A 19,845-nucleotide genomic window follows, 5' to 3' on the forward strand; every position below is an offset into this window, starting at 1 on the left:
GTAAATTAGTGACACCAAACACATTAGAGAGCGTCAGTGTCGACTTCGACTGTCTACGGGAGGTATGGCAAACTAGGGAAATTACTTTCTCATAGTCGTAAACAACGGCATAGAACTGAGATTGTGGAAAACCTTGCATTTTTAAAGGCAAATGTTAAATTGTGGGCATAACTTTTTTTGATGTGTTTCAATTAGTATTCATTGAGTACTTTATTTCTTGTAAATTTTTTTCCCGGAAATATCGGTTTACACGATGCCGGTATTGGCTGATACCGATATAAAAAACATAGGCCGATAAATCGGTGCATCCCTAATATAGTCAATGTCAAGTTATATTCAAACATTTTCACACTAATAAAATTAATTTGTGTGATGCGAAAGCTTTTGTGATAAAACATGCGTTCAGTTCTTAATTACTTTTCCTTATTTTATTACTCTAATATTCGCCTTATAGACAAGAGGGTGTCATGATAAAAGTGGTGTGTTTTGAAAAATTGGAAACACAATTCTTTAGGGAGGGCTTAAGCCCTCCCAGTTTCGAGACCCACGCCACTGATGCCTCGGGGACTAGGCATTAAGCTGAAATAGCAATCCAACGGTGACTAGGATGGCTGCTTTAAAACGTGCGGCAGCTGGGAATTATCTTCAAGACCATGCAAATTGTTCGCAAGGTTTGTAAATTTTTATCTCGGCTTGAGTAGTTGAAACATTTTTGGGGAAATTTGTGCCCAAAGAGGCTAAAGTGCACAATTTCTGGAATAAGTTACCTCATGTTTATGACGTTTTGGATAATAGGTGATGCCTTATTTGACATTTCAAAAATCTTATAGGTCGATAAGAAAGGATCTTTTCCGTAATGTAATGACTTTTTCTGGTTGTAACCATAATGACAGAAAAACTCCAAATGACTAAGACTACCAAAGTAGACTGCGTTTCCGTTGTTGAAGACGAAATCCTCGTCTTCTCCCGTCTTCCTCGGGAAAGTCTTCAATCTTCTCTGGAACTCTTGAAAAATATCTTGACGGTTGGCCTGTAGAAGAGGGAATTTAGTTTGAGCTTAATAGACAACAATGACAAAATGAACTTTAAGTTAAGGTTTTCATTCGGATCGGTCTATGCTATTTTCGGACAAGAGCAAATGTGTCTTAACCCGCATCGCCAGATCTGTACCACGGTGTGAGTAATTAACGAAGACAAAAGTCACTACATTCTACCTAGGTTACGGACTTTCCAGTTTTAGGGTTATGATAAGTTATTTTTTTTTCAAACCGAGGAATTAAAACTCACTAAACTTGAAACAACTATTTACCTTAAGAAAGTCAACTAATGCATTGTTGTGTTGAAAAACCATGCGCGTTTTAGGGTATTTGAAGATATCGTTCATGTGATTTATGTTTCGATCCACCTGCACCGTCAATTTGGTCGACATGCTGGCCTTGAAGGCTTCAACCAAAAGGAAACAGCCGACGAGGTAGGTGACCCACAGAATCTTTTGGGCACTATCGTATTTGTTAATAAATAAATCACAGTCACTTAAAGAAACCAATCGGGGCACCAATCGTTTGCAAATCGCGAACAGAAGTTTTATATTGAACAAAATAAGAAACATATTGATAAAAATCCATACCTGAAAAAGTCAATACATCGGTTAAAATTTAAAAAAAAGCTTCTGCCTGTTTTTGGGTAAAATGCCAAGTTCTGTTATATTGACTTTTACATTCGCTTGCAGGCAGGGTTGGCAGATTTTCCCTAGGGCCGGTTTTAACCACGATTAAAACCGGTTAAAAGGGTCCTGGGAAAACCAATTCTCCCCAGTTTTCGAAGTTTCGAACTAATATTAAACTATTCCTTTCTTAAAGAAGGGTAAGGCGCGTTTTATTGTTTTAGACAATTAGTTTTGGTATATTTTTTTAGTTTTACTTTTTTGGAAAAATGTATCTCTACTATAAAGAAGTAAGATGCGAGCCGCGTAGAATATATTTTTCAATTAATATTAAAATTAAACTTCTATAAATTAATTTTAATTTTAAATGAACTCTCAATAGGACAAGCCTTGGATATAGGATGCCATAAGCCTTTGTGGTAAATGAATTTTGAAAGATATTCAGGCCGTAAATGGTTTAGACCGGTGAAGCCCATTTTTTTGTAGTGTCCTGGGAAAAACTAGTTTTTCCTATTTTTCCCACTAACCTAGTTTTTGACGGGAAAACCCGACCCTGCTTGCTGGTGACTAGTGGGCAATTAAGAAATAGAGAAGAGATACACCAAAGGTCGAAAGATATCAAAAATTCCGGTCAATGATATTTGGTATTCGTCTTCCCGGAAGTAAGACAGGATGTTATGTTCGGAGTGAAAATATGGGTGTGTGTAAGTTCGGTTATACTTAGCCCGAAGGATATCATAAACTTGAAGAGCAAAGGGAGCGAAGTAGAAATCACCGGTCTAAAACGACATATAAAATTAATATAATTTTCTTCAAATGTATCATAAACCAAAACATTGCCTGTTCGAAGTTCCTTATGACGACGGGAATGTACGATATATTCACCCTTTTATTAAATTTGAATTAAAATTTAGGTCCCACTTTAAAAATGTTACTTTAAACGCCAGAAACACTTACTTTCCAGTCGGATATAAAATGAATTCGTTGATAAGAGTATCTTCATGGGTGAACTTTTCATAAGCAAATGTTCTCGTTCTGTTGCTGTAATGCTTCTAAAGAAACAAATGCGGAAGACAATTGATAGTAAATTTTTGAAAGCATTTCGAAGTGGACAAGTCCCCTTTTAATAAGTGAAAGATTGATGTCAAAAACGTCAAGGCACTATGTTATAAAGAACCGATATTTCGGCAAAAATTACACGAGGCTCATAGTGACATTATTTAGCCCTGTTTGACTTCCACTGAGTTCTAGGATGATGCCAAACTAGGGTGCGCCATAATGTGGACAATTTAGCCTCCTAGTAGGTTTAATTGTGTTTTGACCTTTGTAATGGTGAGAAGCATAAACTTTCTATATAAGTAAAGAGCTTCATTTCTCTGTTATGTTAAAAGGCCCATTAGTAAATATCGCTTAACATTAGAGATAGGGCGAAAAAACATTCGAAAATTGCGCAAAATGGGTCATTTTTGATCATTGATTACTCTTAAAAGCGCGAGTGAATTTCGACGCGCTTTCTTTAAAATGTAGTGAGAATGTCACGCTATAGAAATACCTGGAAGGATACTTGCGGTTTTTAGCTGGTCTTTTAACAGTTGGTGTCACAATGTCTAAATTAAAAATGGAACGAAATATGCAAAACGGTAAACGGCTCACTTAAAAACATACAGCACCTTTATGCCAACAATAAGGGAAACATTAAAGTTCAAAATGAAACAGAATATGTTTGTTTATTAATTTTATAGTACATTTTGGTATGATAAAACTATAACAGTTTACCCGTAATCTTTATATCTGTTCTTCACTCGGTGTCCAAACTGAAAACAATCTACATTCGGTAGTACCCTTACAAAAATTTTAAGCTGTAATTCATCTGCATACGCTCTTTTTTATCGCTACTACGCTGTAATATGTATACATTAAGGCTACATTTTCTGCAGCTCGAAAAACGCGAAAATTTCACAGCAATTCCAGAACTGCAAATTGTCTGCCGTTTCTACATTTTCTGTTTATTAACTGTTAATGGTCTGTACTGGCAGAAATATGCAGCGCGATTCTGCAAACGCGATGCAAAAGTATAAAAAAAGCTGCAAGTTTAAAACTGTAATTTGACCACAGTTATAGACATGTTACATGCCTGCAAATGTGATGGAAAAGTAGAAATACCAGCTGCTAGTTTAAAACTGCAACTTGACCACATTTATAGACATGTTACAAGTCTGAAAAAGTGATGCAAAAGTAGAATTCCAGCTGCCAATTTAAAACTGTAATTTGACCATATTTATAGACATATTGCAGGTATTCAATTCAAGTAAAATGTCCTACTTTTGAATACCTGAAATATGGCTCTAAATGTGGTCAAATTACAGTTTTAATTTGGCAGCTGCATTTCTAATTTTCCATCACTTTTGCAGACCTGTAACATGTCTATAAATGTGGTCAAATTGCAGTTTTAAATTAGCAGCTGGATTTCTACTTTTCCATCACTTTTTCAGACCTGAAACATGTCTATAAATATGGTCAAATTGCAGTTTTAAATTAGCAGCTGGATTTCTTCTTTTCTATCACGTTTGCAGACCTGTAACATGTCTATTAAAATGGTCAAATTACAGTTCTAAATTAGCCGCTGGATTTCTACATTTCCATCACTTTTGCAGACCTGTAACATGTCTATAAAAACGGACAAATTACAGTTTTAAACTAGCAGCTGGTATTTCTACTTTTGCAAAGCGTTTGCATATTTCTGCCAGGCTAGACAGTTAACAGTTAACAAACAGAAAATGTAAAAACGGGAGTCAATTTGCAGTTCTAGAAATGCTGTGAATTTTTCCCGTTTTTTGAGCTGCAGAAAATGTAGCCTTAATGTATACATATTACAGCGTGGTAGCGATAAAAAGCGTGTATGCAGATGAATTACAGCTTAATATTTTTGTAAGGGATGAGTACAAGTTGGAAATCCAAAATAAACCTCTCCAAGTCGAGACGCAATTTCGAGGCTATTTTTAAATATTTAAATTAATATAATTGATATTTATTAATTAAATTGTCATTAATTTACCTTAATTCTAGTTAAATCGTTTTAAGAAACTTTATTCCTAAAATCATTTTAAACATAGCTATTGTTGACGTTTGAACTCAAGCGTAAGCCTCTTTAAAATGTTTTGGAAATTTAGGGTATATAAGGCGACTGATTCACAATAATTGATAGGAAAACCCGCAATGACCCTGCAAAGCACCTGAAACGCGCCTGCAATGATTCTCCAAAGTATCTGAATCGCGCCTACAATGATCCTGCAAAGTATCTGAAACGCGACTGTAATGACCCTGCAAAGAATCTGAAATCAACTGCAATGATACTGCGAAGTATCTGAAACGCATCTGCAATTATCCAACAAAGTATCTAAATCACGCCTGCAATTATCCTACAAAGTATCTGAAACGCGCCTGCAATTATCCTACAAAGTATCTGAAACGCACCTGCAATGATCCTGCGAGATATCTGAAACACATCCACAATTATCCTACAAAGTATCTGAAACGCGCCTGCAATTATCCTACAAAGTATCTGAAATGCACCTGCAATGATCCTACAAAGTATCTCAAACGCACCTGCAATAATTCTGTGAAGTATCTGAAACACATCTGCAATTATCCTACAAAATATCTGAAACGCGCCTGCAACTATCCTACAAAATATCTGAAACGCGCCTGCAACTACCCTACAAAGTATCTGAAACGCGTCTGCAATTATCCTACAAGGTATCTGAAACGCGTCTGCAAATATCCTACAAAGTATCTGAAACGCGTCTGCAATTATCGAACAATGTATCTGAAATGCACCTGCAATGACCCTACAAAGTATCTGAAACGCAGCTGCAATTATCCTACAAAGTATCTGAAACGCGTCTGCAATTATCCTACAAAGTATCTGAAACGCGTCTGCAATTATCCAAAAAAGTACCTGAAACGCGCCTGTAATGACCCTAAAAAGTGTCTGAAATTCACCTGCAATGATGCTGCAAAGTATCTGAAATGCACCTGCAATGACTTTAAAAAAGTATCTGAACCGCAGCTGCAATTATCCTACAAAGTATCTAAAACGCGTCTGCAACTATCCTACAAAGTATCTGAAACGCGCCTGCAATGATCCTACAAAGTATCTAAAACGCGTCTGCAACTATCCTACAAAGTATCTGAAACGCGCCTGCAATGATCCTACAAAGTATCTAAAACGCGTCTGCAACTATCCTACAAAGTATCTGAAACGCGTCTGCAACTATCCTACAAAGTATCTGAAATGCGGCTGCAATTATCCTACAAAGTATCTAAAACGCGTCTGCAACTATCCTACAAAGTATCTGAAACGCGCCTGCAATGATCCTACAAAGTATCTAAAACGCGTCTGCAACTATCCTACAAAGTATCTGAAATGCGGCTGCAATGATCCTACAAAGTATCTGAAACGCACCTGCTAAATTTTGTATACTGCTGTACTGAGTTTTCCAACGGAAGATATTTTTTCTGCAAAACGTCTAAAATGTTCTGCATTGCTCTCAGGAATGCATCTTAATTTTGTCTGAAGTTGAACCTTTTTCAGGTATATTCCAGTATTATTCCAGAATATTCCAGTACATTTGCAATATATTGCAGATTCTAAAAAATCTACTTAACAGCAAAATGCAGCCGTAAATTTTTGTACGGGTAAGCATATATAATAATAATAAACTAAGCTTTGCCTATGAAGGGATTTCCACACTAAGCCTGTTGCTTATTTACAGGTGGGTCCCTTTACAATGCATAGAGGGGTGGTGGCTAGCCCCTATGCCACAGCTAACCGCCAGCGCCCTATACTAACTATAACCGTTAACCTCTGCAAGTTTTGATGGAAAGGAAAAACCGGGTTAGACCGCGGAGGAAAACTCCTTTAGCAAGTGGGGAGAGAACTTGCAAACTCTACGCAGAAGGATTTGTTCCCAGATTTTCACCAGGTGCCACAGTCTGGGATCAAACCCGGGATCCTCTTGCTGCGAGGAAAAAGCGCTAACAGCTACGCCACCCCAGTCTTCTGTTTTATGTTCTTCAGTAGGTTTCGGGAATATCCTAGGTTATCATACTAACAGGTATTAAAAGTTTGATGAACATTTTCTGTTACTGTGTTGTCCTTATTGCTGGCATAAAGGTCCTGTATATTTTTATGTGAGTCTTTACCGTTTTGCATACTTCGTTCCATTTTTTAAAGGCATTGGGACACCAACTGTTAAAAGACCAGCAAGAACCGCAAATATCCTTCCAGGTATTTCTGTAGTATGACATTTGCACTACATTTTAAAGGAAAGCGCGTCGCAATTAACTCGAGCTTTTAAGAGTAATCATTGATCAAAAATGACCCATTTTGCGCAATTTCCGATAGTTTTTTCTCGGTATATCCAATGTTATGTGATACTTCATAATGGAACTTTTAACATACCATAAAAATGAATCTCTTTACACATTACAAACGTCAAAACCCACCTACCAGGAGGCTAACTTGGCCGAAAATGGCGCACCCGAAAACTATTTAATTTTGCAAAATTCTAGAACTCTGTAGAAGTCGAACAAGCATAAATATTGCAACTATGAGACTTGTGGAACTTTTGCCGAAATATCAATACTTTATAACTTAGTGCATATGGCAAGAACACTTTGCACTTGTCATTCCTATTATCGAAGGAAGGCGCTATCGCGTAGAAAAATCTTACTTTGCAGTAAAATGCTAAGAAACTTTAAATACCCAGGGTTTGCAAAAATACAGCTATTTCCCAAAAATAGATCAGCCTAAACTCTAGTGACTTCTCTAAACTTTAGTCTCATTAAAAAAAAGTTTTCAAATCTCGCTTTTTTTCTCTATAGTGATAACTGGTCTAGGTGGTTCTAGCCAACCCCACAAATACCAAGCAAAATTTTAATTGGTCAATTTGGTTCATGAGAATTAAGAGATATTTAATAGCGATGTCGCTATAAAAGGCGAAATTTTAAAATGTTGTATGATATACATATTTGATACCTTTGATGATCTGATAAGAGTACTTACCATTAACAACACGACTTTCATTAAAACTCGGTTATCCATGACAGATTATTTTTGAAATATCAAGAATATGTCCAAACGAATAACAAGCTGTAAAAGTTCAACGGAAATCGTGGAAAAGAAACAAAAAATATACTGAATTATTTATAAACATTTCTTTAATAAATAGTTCTGAAATGTAAGTATTCTAATATATTTTTAACAAGCTTTTCGCAGGTTTGAAACCATATAAAATAGCATTTTAATGGAAATTAAAAGTGAGTTTCCCTATTCAACATTATTATACAATATACATTTCATCATTATTTCTCAAAACTCTACAAATATAGCAGCGATAAAAATCAATATTTTTACCTCTTTATGCTCTAGTCTAACTCGGCCTTAACACGCTCAATATTTTGTACTGTGTCCCCCTATATCACCCAACCTCATTTTCCCCAATCAGAAGAATTTAACCCAAATCGTATATTCTTTCCTCACCCAAATGTATTTCTCCTAATTCCCGTTTGCCACAAAAGGCGATAAAACAGAAGTTGGCACAAAAAGCAAAACCAATATTTTAAAATAAGATTTTTAAAATTAGTATACAAGAGACTGTTGATCAGTGCAAATTATTAAATATGGAAGTCGAATGGCTTAAAACTTCAAAAGGAAACTATTACCCCGTAATTCGTGGCCAGATAATTACGATAAAATGCACAGTTCAAAATCGCAAGTACTGACGATGCCCGATAGCGGAATGCAAGTTGATTATGAAGGATATAGTTATATCAAAGCCACTGGATTCTTTTAACAAAGTACGTAAGAAATATTTAAATACCTTTTTCTGAGATGGGGTTAGGTTAGGTTTGGTTTGGTTTTGGTTGGGTTATGTTTGGTTAGGTTATGTTTGGTTTGGTTTTGGTTGGGTTTGGTTCGGGATACGTTTGAGATTAGTGAAGAAGTGACACTAGTGGCAACTAGAAAACGGAACCAAAACCGCTGAAGAATTCCTAGAAATTGTCAAATGGGGCTTTAAAATGGATTAAAATGTATCCCTTATGGAATGAAACAAGTTGGGAAAACAAAAATATTACCTCTCCGAGTCAAGAGGTCTACTACTACAAACTTATTTACCTAGTTATGGAATTATTTCTCTTTTTTGAAGTAAAAATAAACGAAATATTGAAGCAGTATTCCAAGCATAGCGAATAATACAGTAAAGCAGACGACATTTTACATCCAATAAGGATAAATCTTGGACACATGGAAATAAGTCAATAGGGAAAAGATCAGGAAATGAAGTCTACGCTTCAGCTGTTTACCGTATATTCTGAAAGCTACACTCACAACTGGTTTGCAGTGTAAACACTATCGTCTCGTCTCGCCTCAATAATATTCTTAGTTTGCCAACATGAATGTTAACGTTTAATAACACCAAAGTTAAATTGTAGCTAGACGCACTAATAGTCAATGCGCACCATAAAGAGAATAAAACGTCTGTAGCTACTACCCGTTTACCATTAGCCCTATTACTATTCTAATTGCCACCATGATCTTTTCTTCTATTATAAAACTTAACCTGATTATTTAATAGTGTATTTAACTTTCGGCTCACTCTGAACCGTTGATGTCTCTTCATTTCAGACACGAAAATCAAAGCCCAAAGTTTACTTCACCTCAGGCCTCAATTATTTACTCTTTGTTTCACTAAGCCTATTGCGGATAATACTTAATATACCCGCCGGAGTCTAGGTCTTAGTTTTCTTCATGAAATCACTAAACCAAGGATTATTCTATATACAGATGTAGTATAGCTTAAGTAATATATAAACAGCCATTTCAAATAACAATATTAAAAGAAATCTTTGGAATATCAAAATGAAACAGAGTTTTAAAGCTACAAAAGTACTAAATGCATCATAATTACGAAAAATACATCCACATATTCACTTTATATTATGGAAAAAGGGAATATTAAGGTTCTGTATGATTTCTTAACACATCAACACAAGGCTAACTGCTAACGCGACGCACTAGTGTAACAATGGACGGACACACACAGACAAAAACATAAGACTGCTTTTTAACTCTTTCCGTATTAATTTTGAGTTGAGAAACAAGATTATCTTTAATATTTAAATAAATATAATTATTTTTAATTATTTTAATCTTCAATAATTAACATTAATAATAGTTAAATCGTTTAAAATAAAGTTATACCTATTATCATCTCAAACTTTGCTAATATTGACGTTAAAATGAAGGGTACCCCTCTTGCCCGCTTTCTTCCAATTTTGGGGTATATATACGATTCGTTTCCATTATAATAGTAAGGAAAAAGCGCAATTGCGAAAACCTTTGGTGGCGATCCCACCTTAGGGAGGCTAGACGTTTCTCGTAACCCTAGCTGATCGCCGCGTATATCCTAAAACCAAACGATGAAAATGGAGTAGAAGCCAATGAGACAGATTGGTGTCTATGTGGAATAGACGGAATACCAGTAGATGGTGGTGTTTAGAAGCCAGAATGTACTGACTGGTGTCCAAGTGGGATGGACAAAGACCAGAAGATGGTGGTGATTAGAAGCCAGTATGTAGAGACTGGTGTCCAAGTGGATTGGACGAGGACCAGAAGATGGTGGTGATTAGAAGCCAGTATGTACAGACTGGTGTCCAAGTGGATTGGACGAAGACCAGAAGATGGTGGTGATTAGAAGCCAGTATGTAGAGACTGGTGTCCAAGTGGATTGGACGAAGACCAGAAGATGGTGGTGATTAGAAGCCAGTATGTACAGACTGGTGTCCAAGTGGATTGGACGAAGACCAGAAGATGGTGGTGATTAGAAGCCAGTATGTACAGACTGGTTTCCAAGTGGATTGGACGAAGACCAGAAGATGGTGGTGATTAGAAGCCAGTATGTACAGACTGGTGTCCAAGTGGATTGGACGAAGACGAGAGGATGGTGGTGATTAGAAGCCAGTAAGTACAGACTGGTGTCGTTGTGGGATGGACAAAGACCAGAAGATGGTGGTGTGAGAACTCGAGTAGAGTAGCCATTTCCGTGACTGTGAAAGCAGTTCGGAAATGGCGAACACGTTTGCTCCGATTTGGAAACTGCGAACGCGGTCACGTGGGTGTAACAACAGACACACAGACAGACAGACAGACAGACAGACAGACACACACGATCGTTACAGAACCTCTCCGTGACATACGTCACTCGGAGAGGTAAAAATAAATAAACCCATCAAATTCTACTCTATTTGAGTCTTTTTCGGTATGCTATTTTGTGTTAATTGGTATATGAGAACTGGGAATTGGGATGAATGAGGTTTGGGTAAATGGGTATTATGGAATTAAATTGGGTGAAATGGGTAACCTTTTGCACAAATTAAATGGGGGACATCTTTAAAATTCTTGATCTTACAGATTATTCTCAAAACCTTTCACTAATTGTGCAAATCAAAATCCAACATAATGTTAAATGCCCAATATTTAGAAGAAAAAAACCCTAGAACTTTATTGGACAAATATATTGATAAAATTCCACATGATTTAGTCAAGTATATTGAATATATTTTGGTCACATTAAAAGTGTTGATATTGAATCCATCGACCGGGTAAAATTTTATTGCCTAAACGCGTCTAAAAAACAGACTTTAATGTTATTCGAATGCGAAATATTGTTCAATTGTTTGAATAACATTATGAGCAATAGAAAGACTTATTCAATGTATATTTTCAGTTTATTACGCAAATATTTTTCAAAAATAACCGAGAATGGGGTTCCATTTCCTAAAACATATTGTGGCATTATATTTGAACTTTGCACAAATGTTAGTCTGGATAAGGTTTTACTTTTACTTTGTAACTTAAACGGGTCCCACGTTTTTCTGTGCAAATTTTTGAGCGTGTAGGGTCCTCTTAATTACATATAACACGCTACAATAACAAAATGATAACGTATTTATTTATAAGAAAATGTTTTTTAATTTGAAAGAGAAATATCAGTTTTTTTTAAACATAATTCATGGATTTTATAAGGGAATAGTTTGTCCATTTTAAGAGTCCTAAAGCATCCCTGTTACGCTGAATTAATTAAAATCTTCTGATTAACTAAAATGTAGGCCAGTAAGAATTGGTTTAAAGATGCCTATTGAGTGTTGCCAAATGCAATATTATTTCCAACCATTTTTCACGGAAAATTATAATTTCGTGTACTTTTCGCCGTTTGACCTTTTATAATAATATATTTGGATTCTTTTCCACTTTATTGAAAGGATAGTCCTGACGAGAGAAACGTCCTCGCCTGTAAGGAACCCTCGATTTTCATTGAAAGTCTATCCCCAAATTATTTTGCTTTAGATTACTTCCTTATATTTAAAATCTGGCAATACTCCTTTTTTCTGTGTGAATTTTTGACAATACCAATGTAGGCCTAGTAACCAACTATAGGGCGAAATTAAATTGCCAATAAATAACCTAAGTAAATTAACGATGAAACGAGAAAATATCAAAGTAATTGACGTGTTGTATAACCATTACCTACCTTCCATAACATTTATTTCGCACTCTGAATTGGTATCTCTGTCCCATTGTCGCTTAGATCGTACAAGAAAGTATATTTTCTAACCTCCTCAATAAAGACTTCCTTATTAACATCTTACCTCTATATACTTCGGACTTCCATTAGATACATTTTTCTTTCTTCGTGGCATGTTTCCGACCAAAAAAAATACATGGCGGCTATCACTCTATCTAGCGTATGCGTGCACTCTTGAAATTTATGACGTAGTCAGTGGGATAATTTCATTGGCTGAGACACAGGCGTAACGCCGAACACGACCGAAAAATAGAACACAACTTGCGCCCGGCCGAGCGGAAATTCAGTCGGGCTCGGCGTAAAGATTTTTCGGTCGAACCCCTTTCTACCGGGTCTCCGTCGTGATTTCCGTCTAGTGCGAGTCTAGCTTAAATGTATCAGGTGATATAATGAAAAATCAGCCCCACTGATGTCAAGTTCTTTAAACTTACCTTGTTTGAGCGAGTTTTCGAGGTAATGTGGTGAAATACTTTTGACTGTGATAAATGAAATGAACTTAAATCGGCATTATTTAATAATAGAGCTATTTCAATTCGGCGGTAAGGAGAGTATTTGAGTCGGGGTTTCGTCAGTCCCCGCCTAGGTGCTTTATTGTGCGCGAAATTTAGATTAGAGTTCTACAGTGGCCCGCATGGAGGGAGGGTGAAAATCGGCTCCTTTTTTGGGCAGGCCCAACTGTGACGTGTCCCCCTTCAACTGATATAGATCTATGCAGGCACGTTTTATTTCACATTCATTCAATGAAACCTTCTAACGTTAAATTATTATTTAATGCAAATAAAAATACAAAAATGTTACATTTTAAACGTCATCTGGTTCATCATCCGAATCAATCTGATAATCAATATATACGGTTTCATCGTCATAGTCACTCTCCCTCCTTGTGGGCCACTGTAAAACTCTGTGCTAAATTTCATGCACAATAAGGCATCTAGGCGGGGACTGACGAAACCCCGACTCAAAAACTCTCCTTACCGCCGAATTGAAATAGCTCCATTATTAAATGATGCCAATTTAAGTTCATCTCGTTAATCACAGTCAAAAATATTTCACCACATTACCTCGATAGAAACAGAGGCATCTCGCTCAAGTTTAATGTACTTGATATTAGTGGGGTTGGTGTTACAATATATCACCTGCTACATTTAAGCTAGACTCGCACTCGACGGAAATCACGACGGGGACCCGACAGAAAGGGGTTCGACCGAAAAATCTTTACGCCAAGCCCGACGGAATTTCCTTTCGGCCGGGCGCAAGTTGTGTTCTATTTTTCGGTCGTGTTCGGCGTTACGCCTGTGTCTCAGCCACTGAAATTATCCCACTGACTACGTCATAAATTTCAAGAGTGCCCGCATACGCTAGATAGAGTGATAGCCGCCATGTATTTTTTTTGGTCGGAAACATGCCACGAAGAAAGAAAAATGCATCTAATGGAAGTCCGAAGTATATAGAGGTAAGATGTTTATAAGGAAGTCTTTATTGAGGAGGTTAGAAAATATACTTTCTTGTACGATCTAAGCGACAATGGGACAGAGATACCAATTCAGAGTGCGAAACAAATGTTATGGAAACCACTCTAATCTGTCACGTGACCCAAAAATATCTACCGCCAAACTCAAAATTCAGTCGTAGTGTGAACAGTCTACAGCCGGACGACGGCGTAAGGTAATATTTCTACCTTATGCTGCGTGATTTTGCGCCGGTTTTTTTCGGTCGAGTGGGAATCTAGCTTTATGAGGCACGAAGTTGTCATAGTCTGACGCAAGAATCAGGCCGTCAGAATAAACCTTAGCCGCGTATATTCCAGTCAGATTTTATATTCTGTTATTTAGCACGACCAGATCTATCAAACAACACCGGATTCATACATGTACATCATGAGGTAAGAATTCATAGCTCATTCGACCATTTTAACTCCTGTCTGATTTATTGATGGCCCCTTTGATGACGTCAGATTTCATATATTTGGAATCGCCATTTCCAGTTCTATCATTAGCCACCTTTTTTAATCATGAACCTCATGAGGTAAGAAATCATACCTCATTAGGGTCAAACATGACTCCGCCCCCCTCGAGTGCCCCAGCTGTGACGCGTAAGACGGCCAAATCTATTATTGAGCATCAAAACTGTACTCATTCCAATGGTCAGACCTTTTGTACTTTATGAGGTAAGATGCAGGCCACTGACTCTTGGTCTAGAATATAAATTATCTCGAATAGTGCTTGTTATTGGAAGTGACTTTTGGAGGATAAGTAATTGGCCTACCATAAACTGAAACCAAAATACCAACCTGCAATTCGTAAACACGACAAGAAATAGTGTTCTCCTCTATGCGTAAACCGACTTATTAACTTCAAAGATCTCTTTTTTTTCGATGATAATATTTCATGGATTCTAACCATAATTGTTCTTTTAATACAACTATTATTATTACCACATTATTCCTACAACGCATGAATAATACATTATTTTAAATTTAACGTCTGCAGTTTAAGGTTTCCCACTGTTCGGTTCAAATCGGTTTTGGACTAAAACTGAAGCTGAACTGAAACTTTTCAGTTAAGATTTTCAAGAACTGAAACTGAACTGAAACTTTTCAGTTAAGATTTTCAAGAACTGAAACTGAACTGAAATTATCAGTTCGGTTCAGCCAGGAAACCGAACTGATCAGTTCGGTTTTCAGTTATAACTGAACTGAACCGAAAACCCCAGATTGTAACTATTAACCGCTAACATTTTATACTACTACTAAGTATTTTGGAATCATTAAGTGCCATACCTTAAGAGTCATGTTTATATCACTAACTACTAATAATTAACATTGAACAATTTAACTTTGACTAACTAACTAATTATGATACCCTTTTTGGTTACTAATTATTGGTATTCTTTTAGCCTGCGTCTCTCTGCAGAGGGTCCCAGCTAATCACGGGACTTAAATTAATAGCTTATTTCTATGCATAATTAAATATACGCGACATAAATGATGAAATATACGCGACATAAATGATGAAATATACGCGACATAAATGATGAAATATACGCGACATAAATGATGAAATATACGCGACATAAATGATGAAATATACGCGACATAAATGATGAAATATACGCGACATAAATGAATAAATATACGCGACATAAATGATGAAATATACGCGACACCAAGAACGAATTCAGGATACCATAAGAACGTTGAAACAAGGCAATGCTGGCGCCATGACCATGTAGTCATACGTTTCATAATATTAGGGAGGGGCCTATTTTTGGGAATATGGAAAATGGGGTCTCCTAGGTCTAGGAGTGTTGGTGTCGGTGTCAAGAAAAAAATTGTTAAAATCGTTAATGATGAACTGATATATTTAAAAAGAGTGGTTATAAAGAATCTAGATTTTTCTATTAGAGAGCCTGATTTTTCTGGGACAAAGTCAGTACAATGGATTTCCCAAAGTTCGCCGTGTAGCACCAAGACTGAAGGCCAGAGAAGCTGAATGCGATACTAGCCACTTTAACTGATTTATAACCCACCTATGGCACTAAAAACGGATTTTAAGGCGTTACCTAGAATTAAGGCGGCAACGGTTTTCGGAAGAAGTATGACTTCATGGTACCAGGGTACAATGTTACCATTCCACGTTCTTATGGTATCCTGAATTCGTTCTTGGCGACACTAATAAGGTAACTTTACGCGACACATCCCCCAAAATATCATACAGCATGCAATACTAAACGATGCCAGTTTTCTATTGTTCTACTAATGTTTGCGGGAACGTATTGATATGGTTTCTCTAGATAGATCGAAAGAGTACTTAACTATCTCTTCAGTTCAGTTTTTATCAGTTCAGTTTATGAAATAAACCGAACCGAACTGAAAACTGATCAGTTTGGAGATTTGCAAACCGAAACTGAACTGAAGCAATCAAATCAGTTTAGTCCCTAAACTGAAACCGAAAACAACTGAACTGAACCGAAAACTGAACTGTTTGAACTGAACTGTGGGAAACCTTAGTTGCTGAACTAGAAAGTGACATTTTGAAGTTAGCGGTGTTATGGAAAATGGAGTTGGGAAAACGTCTTCCTGGCCCTGAAAGCTTAAAGAAGCGCAAATGTCTCTTTTAAATTACTAACAAGCTCGCAATTAATGAAATCTTTTAAGAAAATTATGTTCATTTTAATGGAACACGTAGTTTTGGGAAAGAAAACTAGTAATATTACTGTAGGAATACTATTATCAGAAGGGAATAAGAGAGAAGGGACACACTTTATATCTCCATAATGCTTTACACTCGTAACAACAGTCTAACTAACCTCAAATCAACTACCCTTCACCGATTAACTATCTAACTTCTGCCTTAGCTGTGACGTCACATAAGAAGGTGACGTCTCGTTTGACGAATAAAAAGTAGTTTTGTTTTCAACTTTACATTGAAGGACATACAAATGGCCGAATTTCTTGTTGATAAACGAAATCAAGCTGTGCAATTAATTTAGATACACGGGTATTGAAAACATACCAAAATCAGATAATTTGAAGGTAATAAATAGATGAAAACTAATTATTCTGAATTAATATTAAAAAATACAAATTAGTTTCAATAAAATACATACTTGAGGTTATAATTACACAAGAACGAAACATCGACAGCCCTAAGCCTTTGGAGAATGAAAATCTAGCAGACAAATGGGCCGATACCGCGGAGAACTTAAAGAACTATTTTTGCAGTAAATTGGTTAAAAGCTGTGTGCTTGCGCAAAGTTTTCGCGGTTTTCTTGAGGTTGGTCGTACTCTCGTTACCAAAGCAGGCTCTAATGACTCCCTTCTCTCTTATTCCCTTCTCCTATTATTAGGATTTAATATTTTAAATACCGCGCCTCATTTTCGTCTGTCAAGAGTTCAAATGTCAAGCGCTACGTCACGCTATCAAAAAAACTATCTCGAGGAGTTGGCTATTTAATGGCAAGCGCCGAGCATCATGACGAAAATCTGACATCGTTTAGTAAACGCGGTCATCAAAGAGGGTTGCTGAACGTACCCCAGTAATTGTAAGCCAATGTTATTAGACGATATTATCTGCTACAATTATTTTTATTTTTGATGTCAATCTGATCTTTTTTAAAAATAAACCTAAAACCAAAATAAACTAAAAGGAAGCTAAAATAACTGTCAAATAACCTACTACTATTTTGAATTATTCGATGAATATTTAGATTATTATAGGTAATTTTTCATTAATTGGCAGATGTCAATTATAATCATTTTATTCGATAAGTATTTCTTGTAACTTTTGATATTCGACTGCTAATTGTCAACCGGCTAAGCCAACTACCCTGATAACTGAGAATCAAATATTTGATAACTTGAACCAGATTCGATGTCCATAGAATCATAAACCGCACACCCCTAGCTAAAACATTTATTTTTAATTCTTTATAACTATAACGGTAGAACACTTACAGATCGGGTTGAGTAAATAAATATGTTATCCATTTCAATTTCGTAAAAATTGCTAGGAAGAAATTATCTTGATAAATTAAATTTTGTAATAACGACTAGAAAAGAATTGCGTTGCCCTTGTATTTTTCCCAGGGCTATAATAAAATTTAATATTAGTTTATTTCAAATAGTAGATGTAAAATGTTAGCTATAGCACAGTTACATATGGTCATTCTTAGTAAGCATTAAAACTGTGCTGTAAAGGCCTGTCCAGACTGACGCATTTTGCGCCAACGCATCTTGGCTTGGTTTCGTTGCAAGTTCGCGCTTCAGTCCACATTGGGGTTTCACTACTCTGCGTCTTCAGCTTCTTGCAACAAGGCAAATAATCTCGTGCCTTCGCGAGAAAAGCACCAATCACAGACGAGAAGAAGGGTGGGGTGTGGAGGGTGTCGACTACTTTTGTTTTAGTATTTGCGTGTATCTGAACAGTAGCTAAAATGTTTTTGGTGATCTGTTGCGAAGATGCGTATAGACGAAGGTGCGAACACGTAAGCCTAATATGAACAAAGATTAAAAACGCAATCACGGATTTTTGTGGTCTCCCATTTGCCTCCTAAACGGTAAGTTCGATATTTTAGGGTAAATTATATATAATAATCAAGAATATGTATAGATGATGAAGGGTATAAATCGGCAACCTAACAGCCATTTTATTTATAGTGTGATAAATCTGGCAACGTTAGGTTTGGATGCGGTAGGGTTAATATTATGTTAGTCAAGGCTAGGATTAGGTTGTGTTTCTTTTAGCCATATTCAATGCTTCCATTTTCTTCTTAGAAGAAATTTACATAAGCAGATTGGAAGGATCATTTTACTAGCATCTTGTTAAATAGATTATAGTACATTCTATTTTGGTAAAGTTTATAACACACGCCACTATCTCAACACAATTAAAATTAAGACTAAAGTTACATATTTAAAGGCCGAAAAAACAAACGATATAAATGAGGTTTATCAATTGACTGAAGTTCAAATATTGCAATTTTTCTTTAATTATTCTTATTAATTTAATCATTGGTCACAATTTATTTCAATCAACTTTTTATTCCGACTGAATTAATTGAAAAATCTTTCAAGAAAAAGTACGTTACGATTAAATTAATTATTTTGCACCGATTTTGTGTCGATTCTCACTAACTTGATAAGCACCTTGACGGAAATAACTGTAACTGTCCCTGGCTTGTGAAACTTTTAAATTTGCACTATAAAAAATTTACGTCGGTTAAATGTTGCTGAGAAGACTGATGTTCAAGATTTTGCATCCGCCATTAAAATAATCAACATTTTCCTTATAAATTTTGACAAAGATCACTTGCTCTTTTTAGAAATAGTAGAATATATATAAATTGTTCAATATTGATCCCTCAACAGGTACTCCCTAAAATTTTTACTTCATGATAAAATGCTTCGGAAAATCGAATTGTTCTTGATGATATGTAATTTTTAAACTAATTTAGATGGAATAATTCGATTAGCATTTAAATCAGTCGATTTATTTAAAAAGTGTTTATCTTTTTTCTTACTAAAGTCTATAATCTTAAAACAGTCGGATCAATGGTACGGGCTCTCGCAAAGAGGTTTCAGGACTTCCAAGTGGCTTTTATAACACTCGTGACTCTGAAATGATCTCGAACACTTATTGAAATATGTGGGCTCCCATTCTCATTTTTTGTTCTCTCCGGCACTTTTAGCAGAACGTGAAACATTTTTTATTACTTTTTCTCCAAAAAGGAAGGAGGCGTTTCAAACAAAACACGTCATGGTTATAAAGGGGTATAATATTAGTTATTATGTTATAGTGACGTCTTTCATTCAAAAGTCTTCGTCTATCGTGGTCAATTTCTCCAACCACCAATACCGGCCAATGTTTCTCGAATTTGTATACTAGTATCGAAAATTTGCTTAAATATGTTTAAAAATCTCAAAAAAGTCGGATTTTACTTTGAAAACAAAAACCCAAATGAGAATACTATGAATAAAGACCTTGAGAGAGCGAAGCGAGGTCCGAAATTTCGCTGTCAATAAATTTGTTCTCG

Source organism: Phalangium opilio, unplaced genomic scaffold (genome assembly GCF_054372755.1).
Source record: "Phalangium opilio isolate 3A_F unplaced genomic scaffold, DU_Popi_V2 ptg000043l_1, whole genome shotgun sequence".
Classification (NCBI taxonomy): domain Eukaryota; kingdom Metazoa; phylum Arthropoda; class Arachnida; order Opiliones; family Phalangiidae; genus Phalangium; species Phalangium opilio.